At 34.9% G+C, this 13,396-nt stretch overlaps 1 protein-coding gene across 1 annotated transcript in view; it reads left to right on the top strand.

Moving 5' to 3' along the window:
• The window catches only part of CDK14 (cyclin dependent kinase 14), a 654,255-nt gene that overhangs the window by 395,462 nt on the left and 245,397 nt on the right, over window positions 1–13,396 (top strand).

Below are 13,396 nucleotides of genomic sequence, written 5' to 3'. Positions count from 1 at the left end.
ATTTGAATTCAGATCTTCCTGACTCCTAAGTCCAGCACTATGCTTTCTATGCCACTTACCAGACTAGTGTGTACCTGGACGGGGTTTTATTATTCTACTTAGCTCAAGTTAGAAGCTACTTGAGATTTGCTCACCTTTTAATGCTTTTGTAAAATGTGTTGCCAAAGTGTTTGGAGCCTACCTGACAATTTGCACAAGCAAGTGTGCTGAAGAGCATCAAATATTGTACGTAAGAGTCAGAGAATCCCATTTCAGATTCTTGTTCCTACCTGTGTGATCTTGTGCAAGTCAGTTTACCTCTCTTGGCTTTTGTTTCCTGTTTGAAAGAAATTGAATAAATGACTTCTAAAGGCTCTTCTAGTGCTATATTTCATTCTATGATGTCTGTCTTTGGGCAGTTCTCTGTGTTGTGCATAACCAATCAAGTAAACACAGAGATGTATAAAACTACAGAGCTCTGATGAACCTTAGAAGTAATTTTGTCAAGGCACATGAAAAAAAAATGTGCCAAATCACCAAATAGAGAAATGTGATATTGTTGTTCAGTTATATCCAACTCTCCATGACCCATTTGGGGTTTTCTTAGCAAATACTGTAGTGATTTGCCATTTTCTTCTCTGGCTAAATACAGAAATGTACTTTAACAATTATTTAATAGATAAACCATTGGTAAATTTCGTTGGAAAGAAGAAAACCAAAGTATCAGTATCAAAAATGAAAAGGGTAAATTCACCACCAATAAAGAGGAAACTAAAGCAATCAGAAGCAATTTCTTAAAAAAAAGAAGCAATTTTGCCCAATTATATGCCAATAAATTTGACAATCTAACTGAAATAGATGAATATCCATAAAAATATAAATTGCCCGGATTGTCAGAAGAGGAAATAGAATACTTAAATAACTCTGTCTTAGAAAAATAAATTGAGCAAGCAATCAATGAAGTCCCTAAGAATAGACAAGGCCAGATGAATTCACAAGTGAATTCAACCAAACATTTAAAGAACAATTAATCCCAATAATATATAAATTCTTTGGAAAAATAATCAAAGTCCTACCAAACTCCTTTTATGACACAAATATGGTTCTGATACCTATACTAGAAAGAGCACAATTGAGAAAGAAAAGTATAGAGCAGTTTCCCTAATGAATATTGATGTGAAAAAAAATTTAAATAAAACACTAGCAAGAGATTACAACAACACATCACATGGATCATATGCTATGACCAGATGGGATTTATACCAGAAGTACAGGACTGGTTCGACATTAGGAAAACAATCAGTATAGTTGACCTTATAAATAACAAAGCCAATAGAAATCATATGATCGTCTCAGTAGACGCAGAAAAAGCCTTTAACAAAATATAACACCTACTCCTATTAAAAAATACTAGAGAACATAGGAATAAATGGAGCTTTTCTTAAAATGATAAGTATTATCTATCTGAAATCATCAGCAAGTGTTATCTGTAATGGGGGTAAGCTAAAGCCTTCCCAGTAAGATTAGGGGTGAAGCAAGGATGCTCATTGTTACCACTATTATACTAGAAATTCTAGCTATAGCAATGAGAGAAGAAAAAGAAATTGAAGGAATTGGGGTACGCAGTGAGGAAACAAAACTATTACTCTTTGCAGATGATGTGATGGTATACTTACAGAATCCTAGAAAATCAACTGAAAAACCTAGATGAAATTATTGAGAACTTTAGCAAAGTTGCAGGATATAAAATAAACCCACATAAGTCATTAGCATTTCTAGATATTACCAATAAAGTCCAGCAGCAAGTGATGGAAAGAGAAATTCCATTGAAAATAACTTTAAACAATATAAAATATTTGAAAGTCTGTCTGCCAAGATAAACACAGCAACCATATGAACACAACTGTAAAACACTTTTCACACAAATAAGGTCAGATCTAAACAATTGGAAAAATATTAACTGCCTTGGGCTGAGCCAATATAATAAAAATTACAATTCTACTTAAATTAATCTACTTATTCAGTGTCATATCAATCAAACTACCAAAATTTATTTTCTAGAGCTAGAAAAAATAATTCATCTGGAAGAACAAAAAATCAAGAATATCAAGGGACTCAATGAAAAAAAAAATGTGAAGTAGCCTAGCCATCCCAGATCTCAAACTGCATCATTAAGCAGTAATAATCAAAACAATCTAGTATTGGATTAGTGGAATAGATTAGACATACAATACATTGTAGTAAATGACCATAGTAATTTAGTGTTTGATAAACCAAAGATCCAAGCTTTTAGGACAAAAACTACTGGGAAAATTAGAAAACAATATGGCACAAACGAGGTACAGACTAACATCTCACACTGTATACCAAGGTAAAGTCAAAATGGGTAAATATTTTAGACATAAAGGGTGATGCCATAAGCAAAACAGAGGAACATGGAGTAGTTTACCTGTCAGATCTATGGATAAAGGAAGATTTTAGGACCAAAAAGGGGATAGAGAGCATTATGAAATGTTAAATGGATAATTTTAATTACATTAAATTTAAAAGGTTTTGCACAGACAAAACCATTGCAACCAAAATTAAAATGGAAGCATGTGAATTTTCTCTGATAAAGGCTTCATTTCTCAAATATAATAGAGAACTGGGTTAATTAATAAATGGTCAAAGGCTAGGAACAGTTTTCTGAAGAACTGAAAGCTATCTATAGTCATAAAAAATATGTTCTAAATCATTATGTATTAGAGAAATGCAAATTAGGTTGGCTAATATGACAGAAGGAAAATGATAAATGTTGGAGGGGATGTGGGAAAATTGGGACACTGATGCATTGTTGGTGGAGTTGTGAACTAGGCCAAGCATTCTGGAGAGAAATTTGGAACTTTGCCCAAAGAGTTATAAAACTGTGCATACCCTTTGATCCAGCAACCACTACTTGGTTTGTATCCCAAAGAAATTTTAAAAAGGTGGGAGGGGGGAGGAAGGCAACCTATTTGTGCAAAAGTATTTATAGCAGTTCTTTTTGTGGTGGCAAAGAATTGGAAATTGAGGAGATGCCCATCAATTGGGAAATGGCTGAATAAGTTGTGGTATACGATTGTAATGGAATACTATTGTTATATAAGAAATAATAGATAAGATTTCAGAAAAACCTGGAAAGACTTAAATGAATTTTTGATTCAGAAGGAAGTGAACCAAACCAGGAAAGCATTGTACACAGTAATGTTATTTGATGAACAATTGTGAGTGACTTGGCTATTCTCAGAAATACAGTGATCCAAGACAATCCCACAGGATTCATGATGAAAAATGCTAGAGAAAGAACTGATGGCATCTATGCATACTTTAATCTCTCTCCTCCTCCTCCTCCTTCTCCTTCTCCTCTTCCTCCTCTTCCCCTCCTTCACCTTCCCCTCCTCCTCCTCCTTTTTCTTCTTCTCCTTCTTCTCCTCCTCCTCCTCCTCCTTCTTCTCTTCCCTTCCCTTCCATTCCTTTTTTCTTTCTTCCTTTCTCTATTTCTTTTTTGACTCCTCCCCCCCAGAATGACTAATATGGGAATATGTTTGCATACATATGTGTGTGTGCATGTATATACATATACATATATGTGTGTGTGTATGTATATGTGTGTGTGTATATATATATATATATATATATATATGCACACACACACCTATATGAGATTTGTTGTCTTAGGAGGGAGGGGGAGGAGAGGGAAGGAAAGATAGAACTAGGAATTCAAAACTTTTAAAAAAATGTAGTTGTTTTTACATGTAATTGAGGAAAAATAAAATATTATTTAAAAAAAGTCTGAAATTCCATCCAAGAGATTGGCAAAAATCACAATAGTTGGAGAGAATAGAGGAAAAACAAAGGTACATTGGGTGGAGCTGTGGACAGCCATTCTATAAAGCAATTTGGAATGACACTTTAAAAGTTACCCCTAAAGAGATCAAAGAAAGAAAAAAGGAGCTATTTGTGCAAAATAGAGTACAATTGGGACAGCTAGGTGGTGCAGTGGATAGAGCACTGGCCCTGGAGTCAGGAAGACCTGAGTTCAAATCTTGCCTCAGACACATAACACTCACAATCTGTGTGACTCTGGGCAAGTCACTTAACCCCAACTGCCCTCACAAAAAAAAAAGAGTACAATTGTACAAAATCAAAACACTAGAAACTAAGGAGTATATTCTCCTTAACATCAGTTAGAAAATAGTTGAACAGGTTTTGGTGTATGAATATAATAATAGGATCCTATTGAGTTACATGAAAGGGAGAGTTTCAGAGAAACCTGTGAGAACAAATTGACTAATATAGTGAAGTGAGCAGGACTGGGAACATGACAACCATATTGTAAATTTAAAAAGCTTAGAAAGATTGGAGGACAATGATGAATTTGGTGAACAGCCCTGATTCAGAAGGCCTGTGTTAGAACATGCTGCCCATGTCCTGACAATAAGGTGATGACCTCAGCTTGAGGAACAAGTCATAAATTTTCAGACCATGGCCTAAGTAGGGATTTTTTTTGGCATGTATATTTTTGATTTAGTGGTTTTGATTTTCTTTCTTTGTTTATAAATTTGGCACGGAAAAGGCGAGGTTTTGGGAGAAGAAGAAGAGTGACACCAAAGGAAGAAGAAACAGAAACAAAGGGGATCATTTAAGCATTTTTTTTTAAATTCAGGGAAGAGAGCAGAAGGAAGATTTGTTGGAGACCCTGATAGGCAGTTCTGCTTTGAAAATAACATATTGAATTTGTTGTTTACTTGAACAGAGGAGGGGGCCAGCTCAATGTGTTACAGATTTATGGCTGCATGTGCAAACCTCTTTTTTTCTGTTCTGCTTGTATATGGGAATGCTCATCTGATTTGCTAATTGCTAAGGTTCAAATTTTAAAAAATTGAAAAGCAATAATTGATTCCAACAGAGTAACTTGTCTAAAATCACTGACCTTTTCTGTTTTCCCTCTCTCTCCCCCTAGCTTTTATATGTGATTGTAAGATGCTAGGAAAACTATTAAAGTGAAGATATTCAGGAAGTGTCGCCTCATATAACTCCATTGACTTAGGAAACTGTAGATTGTTAGCTGAAGATGTAAGGTGGGTTTTTGTTAGGTCTCATAATGATGGGAAGGGGATTTTTAGTTCTTAATAGCTATCCTAGCAAAATGCCTACTTTAGTAGGTTCTGGTAGGTTAGAAAGGCTTCAGTTATGGGTATGATAATAAACAATGCCTCCTTTCTGAGGATTGTATTAAATACTGAACTTGGTCACTAACTTAACAGAAAGTTGGTCTTCTTTCCTCCCTTCTTTTCCTCCAACTTTCCTAATATGTGCTTGATCATTTTGGGGGGTGACTGGGTCAGGACTAGGATTATTTTGCAAGGGTCCATGAAGTTTTTCTTTATTGATTACTTCATTTCAATGTAACTGATTTCCTTTTTAAACTTATGTATTTTAGTTTATGCATTTAAAGACATTCTGAGAAGGGTTCCATAAGCTTCATTACACTGCCAAATGGGTTCATTTGGATGTATTCATGAAGACCTATTTGAATATGGATTTAAGAGTGAAAGAATAGAAGCTGAATGTGTTTCAGTTTACCCAGTGCAGTAATATTCCATTATATTAATATACTACAATTTTTCAGCCATTTTCCATTTGTGGGACTCCCTCTTAAAGTCTCAAATTCTTTGCCACCAGACAAAAAATACTATAAATATTTTTGTACATATAAAGCCTTTTTTTCTCTCTCTCAGATTTTTTTTAGGATATAGGCTCAATAGAGGTATTTGAGGTTCAAAGAACATTCAGAGTTGGGATATGTAGCTCTGATTTTTTTTTTCCAGATTGGACATAGCTTCACCAACAGTGCATCAGTGTCCTTATTTTCCTGCACCCCTTCCAAACTCTTTCCTTCCTTCCTTCCTTCCTTCCTTCCTTCCTTCCTTCCTTCCTTCCTTCCTTCCTTCCTTCCTTCCTTCCTTCCTTCCTTCCTCCCTCCCCTCCCCCTCCCTCCCTCCCTCCTCCCTTCCCTTCCCTTCCTTCCCTTCCCTTCCCTTCCCTTCCCTTCCTTCCCTTCCCTTCCTTCCCTTCCCTTCCCTTCCCTTCCCTTCCCTTCCCTTCCCTTCCCTTCCCTTCCCTTCCCTTCCCTTCCCTTCCCTTCCCTTCCCTTCCCTTCCCTTCCCTTCCCTTCCTTCCCTTTCTTCCTTCCCTTTCTTCCCTTACTTCCCTTTCTTCTCTTTCTGCTGACTTTACCAGTTTGGTGGGTGTCAGTTTGGAACCTCAGAGTTATTTTAATTTACATTTCTCTATTAGTGATTTAGAGCATGTTTTTCATAAGGTCATTAATAACTTGGGTTTCTTTCCTTGAGAAATGCCTATTCATATTCTTAGACCATTCATCCCTTGGAGAATGGCTCTTATTTTTATACATTTTAACTTTTTCTTATGTATCTTGGAAATGAGACTTTTGTCAGAGGACCTCGCTGCAAAGAATTTTTTTTGCCAGTATTCTAATCTTAGTTACGTTGCATTTGTTTGTGCAAATACAACTTAATTTGATACAATAAAAATTGTTATTTTTTTGTGATTTTCTCTCTCCTTTGGGCATGAATATTTGCTAATCTGAAAAACAATTTCTTCCTTATTCTTATGATTAGATCATCAAAGATTTTTTTTTTTAATATTTAGGTCCTGTCTCCATTTTTGCCATATCTTATTTCTTGTTGACTGGCTGACTGCTACAGCCTGTTTACATCTATTATATATCTTCCCATTGCAATTTAGTTTGCCTGCACATTAATGAAGAGTCTCATTGCATCACAAGATTTGTGCACAAATAATGAAATGAATCCATCAGCTCGACAATGTGGACATTACCTCCCCGGATACAGATCTCAACCCATTCTTGCTTACTGAACCATATGGCACATCTGTATTCCTCCTAAATGTTTGTTCACAGGTCATCAGTCCAGTGCCTTAAAAGATTTCTTTACTTTCTTTTGCTTGATGTCGTAAAGATTCCAGTGGAGCACATGGGTTGTCTGTCATTTTTGCTTTGTGATCAGACCCTTTATTTTTCTATCTTTATTGACACATTTCTTTGATGGCATGCTTTAAGACCTTTTCAGTGTTGTAATTCTTTGCTTATACTGATTTGTTATGCACTCCTTGCAGACTCTCTATTACCTTTCTTGTGATGAAAATTTCAATTATTTGAAGATTGTAGTGTTCCATGAATCACAGACATAAAATAAAATAACATGGGAAGAATATTGTGTCAAAAGTATAGGCTTTTGAGGCACCATAATTGATTCACTGAGAAGACAACATAATTTTTAAAATACAGTCCAACTTGATTTCTTCCTCTCATTCAGTTCTACATTCAGCCAGTTGTTCATTGGTGAGACTGGTTTTTACATACATATACACATATTCTTACACATAAAATACATGTATATATGAAATCCAGGTGTAATATATTACACATGTGATATATGTATAAATGTAGATAGATAGCATATATATATATATATATATATATATATATATATATATATATTCAAGGTTTGCAAGGCACTTTTCATGTTATTCCATTTTAATCTTCATAAGAACCTTCTGAAGTAAGTGCTAGTATTATATCCATCTTACATAGGAGGAAACTGAGGCTAAGAGAGATTAAGTGACTTTCCCAGGGTTATACACCTAGTAAGTATCTGAGGAAGGATTTGAACTCAGGTCTTTCCGACTCCCAAGTCCACTCAAGGCTCCAGATAGATGCCTGTATATGCTCCTCCATTAATTCAAGGTGTTTACTGTCCAACTACGCACCATAATTTAGCCTGAGGTCAGCAAAATATGGCCTGCAGCAGTACTATGGCCTGCCTTCTGTTTTTGTAAGACCCATTCCACCCCACTGTGGATGGTTGAAGCAATGTCTTTCAAACAAATTTGGATGTCACTCCTGAGGCTTTCTAGTGGTCTAGTGTTCTATACAGTTAGGATGGGATCTTCTGATAATAGCCTATGGAATGACCCATCTTGACAAGGCATCTCTCCGAACTGACAAACAAATGTTTCTAAGCTTATCATTAAAGCCATCTCCACAACCATAATCTATTGTAGAATCTTGTGTGATTTTACACATATATATGTATATATGTATGTATGTATGTATGTATATGTATACACCCCCCCATATACACATATACATGGAGGACACTTGGAAGAGGGTGTTTAAACCCACATCTTGTTCTCATGGTCAGATAGATTTAAAATAAATAAATAAATATAAAATAAACAAAAAAATTGTGGGAGCATATTTAAAACTCTTTTTTTTTCTTAGTAAAACTGAAAATATTAAGAAATAATATTTTTCTCTCAAACTCTCTCTACACTTCTGGGGAAAGCCCCTTGTAAAGGCAGGTAATAGTTAGGAAACAAAAGGGCTTTTCTTTGGGGGATACTGAAGGGTGATACTCAATCTTATAACCAAACTTAACTCTCCTTTTAAACCATTGCCTCCCCACCCATAAGGAATGACAAGATGTCCTTGGAAGGGAGGAGTTTCACTTGTTTGTTCCTGGAGGGTAAGAGTTGTTGACTTAGTTACTGAACTCTTCTTGAATATTAGCCACAATTGTATTATGTATTGTTATCTTGGGAGTCAAATTGGAGGGCATGGGCGGTATGTCAGTTTGGATGGCTTTCTCAAAGCTATAAAATTTTTGGATATTAGATCAATATTAGAATTAAATAAAATTGCTTCTGACAGACTTAATGCTAAAAATGCAGAGTGTTATATTAGTGTTAATCTATTTCTTTTGATAGAATCTTATATTGTTTCTACTTCTTTGTCAACTCTGGGGCTGGGAAGATGTGGTCTGATAAAAAGTTATTTCAAAAATCAACTAGCTCCCTCCTTTTTTGTCTTTTCATTAAAGCTACTCTCCAAGTGTACCTAAGCAGTTCCCAAAAAGTGTTTGCAAGGATGAGAAAGAAAGAGGATATGAACCACTAGGTGTTGATGTGTTTACATGGTCATTTTTTTGGTGGTGATGTTACTGGTAAAAGTGCTCTCTGAGATCATTTTAGTTCTTTAGAAATTTTGCCTCATTTTCTTTTTCTTAAGAATGCTTTTATCTTATTTTTCTCACTTACATGTAATTTTTGCATTCATTTTTCATAATTTTTGAGTTCCAAATTCACTCGTCTTTTCCTTCCTTGAGAAAACAAGTACTTTGATACAGATTATACACATACAGTCTTGAAAAACATATTTCCATTTCAGCCATGTTGCAAAAGGGAACACAGACTAAAAAGAAAAATAAAGTTTTTAAAAATCTGCTTCAATCTGTGTTCAGACTCCATCATTTCTTCCTTTGGAGATGGATAGCATCTTTTCATCGTAAGTACTTTGGAGTTGTCTTGAATCATTGTATTGCTGGGAATAGCTAAGTCATTCACAGTTGATCATCGTACAGTATTACTGTTACTCTGTACAATGTTCTTCTTGTTCTGCTCATTTCACTTTGCTTCAGTTCATACAAGTCTTACATATATCTCACATTTCTATAGCATTTTAAGGTTTATGAAGTACTTGGCTCACCAGAACACTAGTTTGTTGAAAGAAATTAGCTAAGAGTTGCTGTAATTGCATAAAGTATCTTTTTTATACTTTTATTTTGGAATTAATGTTGACCCTTGCCCTAACTAGTTGATGATCTGAGTATACAGAAGCAGCTCATTATTTAAAAAAACAATAAAAGACAGAAAAGAAAAAACCCCACTAATTTCAGTAACTAGTTGCTCTCTGTGTGTTCAGTTTTATTTTGATTTTTTGTTTTTGTTTTTTTTTTCCCTGAGGCATGATGCATAGAGAATACAGTGCTGGGATTAGTGGGAAAAATTATATGGGTTCCAGTGCCAATGACAACTGCTATTGTTTTGGGAGTCTTATTAACATTTATGTGTTTCATTCAACTCCTAAAGATTTACCAACTGTCGTAAGCTTTTGTTGTCTCTGCTATTGGGATACATATCCCATGTTGATGGGAATCATAGACCCTTCACATATTTGTAAAAGATCTTATGTTTGACTAAATAAAACAATATTGTAAGGTGTTTAGTATTGTTCTGGAACATAGTAGGAACAGTATAAATGCTAGCTGTTATTATTGTCATTATTATTGTTATTATTAGTATAAGACTTAGTCAATTTCATTTTTTTTCATGTAATTAGTACTTTCCTTGCCCAAGGAAATTGATTTTGTATGGATGATTGCAACCTTTTCTTTCTTCACCCTGATCTGTTTTTCAAAATATCTTTTCTTGTCCTTATCATCATTCACCTTCTCAGTGAAATCACCACGTATCGTTGTATGTGTTGACTTAGTTTGGATAACCATATGAAGGGGTTTTTCATGCATCATATCTGTATCTTCTGAATAATATGTCAGAACACCAACTGTGATTATCTTTCTACCTGTTCATTTGATTGTGAAGTATTCCAAATACTTCCTAATACTCCGTGAAATTAGGCTTTTTCTTGTCTTTGGACACATGATAAGAATAACTCCACCAACTTATCTCTCTAATGAGAATCTTTGAGCCATTCTTTAGTTTACATGTTACTTATTGGTGTCTTTTGATTTCATTTATCATGATATCATTAATAATAATAAGAATGATAATACCTAGCATTTATAAAGTACAGTAAAATTTGCCAAATACTTTACAAAATATTATCTCATTTTATCCTCAAAGCGTCCCTATGAGCTAGACTCTTTTATTATCCTTGTTTTACAGATGAGGAAATCAACACACAGAGAGGATAAGTGTCTTGTCCAGGATTACATAGCAAGTACATGTTTGAGCGAAGATTTGAATTTATGTCTTCTTGACTCTACATTGAGTTCGATCTACTGTACCACTTTGTGCAATATAGATATGGTCTATTTCCTAGAGTAGCCTTTGGACAAAGATCACATTTTAAGAATTATTTTAGTAAATTAATGTGCATAAATGGTCTAAAAATTTTGTGATTCTCAAAAACCTCTTTCCCCTTCTCTATCATTCCATCACTCTGGAAATAGGGATGAGGGCCTTTTTGTATTTATATATCTGTTTCATGATTCCCTGTAAACAAAATATTCAGATCCTCTAGTCAGCTACCCAGTTATCATATGGATATTTGAAAAATTCTACAAAAACAATTTTTCAGAAATATAAGCTAGCACAACCATTTCTGTTTGCATAGAACAGAGGCATGATGGGAGGAGGCTAAAAAAACATTTCTGCGCCACTGGTTCACTCGACTTTTCTTCTTTTTGGGAAAGTAATTTTCTGGAGATATTTGGTTGAAGGGAGGAGGTAGTATAATAAGACCTTTGAACTAAAATGAATTTTTTTCAGATATTTGTATTTATTTTTCAGATATTTGTATTTATTTTTTATAAATCAGGACTTAACAATGCAAAATAATCCTGTGAAAAATCTTTTTGTCTAAATGTAGAGCACCATCTACCCTAAAGAGTTATGAAATAAGTAGACATCTATGGTCTTCCACTTTCAGCTCAATCATTTATAATCCATGTCTCCATTCTTCCCCCAAAGAAGTGCTAAAAATAAACCTAGAGTCAATTTATTTTTTGCCTTAAGTTAGATTGAGATATCACAGTGAGACTATAGAGGACATAGTATCAACAGAAGAGCCAAGAGTGTAATGGAGTCAAAAATATGGAGAAAATTCAGAGCCAGCCGGAGCTTAATCTCTGATTCTGTTAGCTTCTGATATGTCTTGGATGAGAAGATGAGCTTTAAAGTCATTAGCTAAGAGGGCTGACTGTGAAGAGCATTCATCTTCTCTGTTGAGAGAAGTCTTACTAATCTGAGCACTCACCAGTAAGTAGAGGACAATATAACAGGATCCTCTGCAGCTAGCGTCTGTTTGATCCACAGATGGAGGCTGAAATGTCTATCGCCCTCCCTCCAGAACAGAGATGTTTTAACGATCTCAGGTGGATGGTGACAATTTCTGATAGAGGTGATTAAGAGTCATGAATTGCCCCTCAGTACCTAAGCTCAGGTCACACCTGTTCCTTGTGTGTGTGCCCCTTCACGCACATTCTTCATAGATGGGTACTCTGTATACTCTTCCTATGCAGATTTACTCTTCTCTTTGAATTATAGACATTTATTAGGCATTTTTTTGGACAATGTTTTATCGTTGCTTCTATCGCACTGGTATTTAATTAAATGTCTTTGTTGTGAGTTGTGTCTCCTCTGGTTGGCTATTAAAAGTAAATACATTGGTAGGAGTTCATGCTTTATAATTTATAGAGAATTTTGATTTACAAGGGCCCTAGAACTGGAATCCTGGAGCACCTGGGTGAGAGAATTGGGTTCTGAATACTACTTTGTGAATGGAGATTTGTCAGCTTCTGAATAATTTATTTATTAACTTTGGGAAATTTGCATTCAGAAGGGATCTAGTTGATTTGTTTGTTTATTCAGCAACTATCTACTCTGTCATGTATGACACAGTGATAGGAACACTTTATTAGAGATCTAAATCCATTGTGAAGTAGTTTTCTTAAAATGATGTCATGAACTTCAGTGACAGCTTTATAGTGAATGGTTATAATCAGTTCTTGTGCTTAAGAAATTTAGGATAAATGGGCAATAATGGCATAATTATTCAGATTCTCATCAAAAGCAAGAGAGATGAAGCAAGCATTTACTGGAACTATAGTGAGTGCCTAAGTGGGTGAATTCTTTTTCAATGAACTACTTTATCTGGTCAAACAACTTAATGTAAATGCATCAAGAGAGAACATGGCAATAAGATTAATGGAAGATAGAAAGCTGAGGAGAAGTGACTGTAAGACAGTGCTTCCTCCTATTCTGGATTGAGCTGTGGGCCTGCTCTCTGAAAGTAAATCCGTTTTCTTTGTTACAGAGCTTCCTATGGAAATGTTTGTATAGTAATCAGTTTTTGTTTCATTCCTTTGTCTTGTGCTTTAAATCACTTTTGAGTAAGTGCTTTGAGCGTGATTTTTGAAACCACAGTAATATACTCTCAAACACCCTGGGAAGACACAACACCATGGGAACTCTTCATTAGGGATAACACTCTTTGATTACCTCTGCCAGCTTAAGTAGATAAGTTTCTGGAAATTCTTGTATCATCTTGGTTCAGCCAAACTCAGTGGACCTGTGAGATATAAATATACACACGCAGATACATATACACACATATATACATATATATTCTGATGTTTCTCAATTTGTAACATTATGAAAAATAAATAGAATAATTCATATAGACTATATATTAAAATAATTTGATAACATTGGGACTTTAGAGTCTGTTTCCAAACTTTGCATTGTAAATAGGATTTCCTGACATTTGTAT

Source organism: Phascolarctos cinereus, unplaced genomic scaffold (assembly GCF_003287225.1).
Source record: "Phascolarctos cinereus isolate Bilbo 61053 unplaced genomic scaffold, phaCin_HiC Scaffold_1;HRSCAF=81, whole genome shotgun sequence".
NCBI lineage: Eukaryota > Metazoa > Chordata > Mammalia > Diprotodontia > Phascolarctidae > Phascolarctos > Phascolarctos cinereus.
This window is presented reverse-complemented; position numbering and strand designations above follow the sequence as displayed.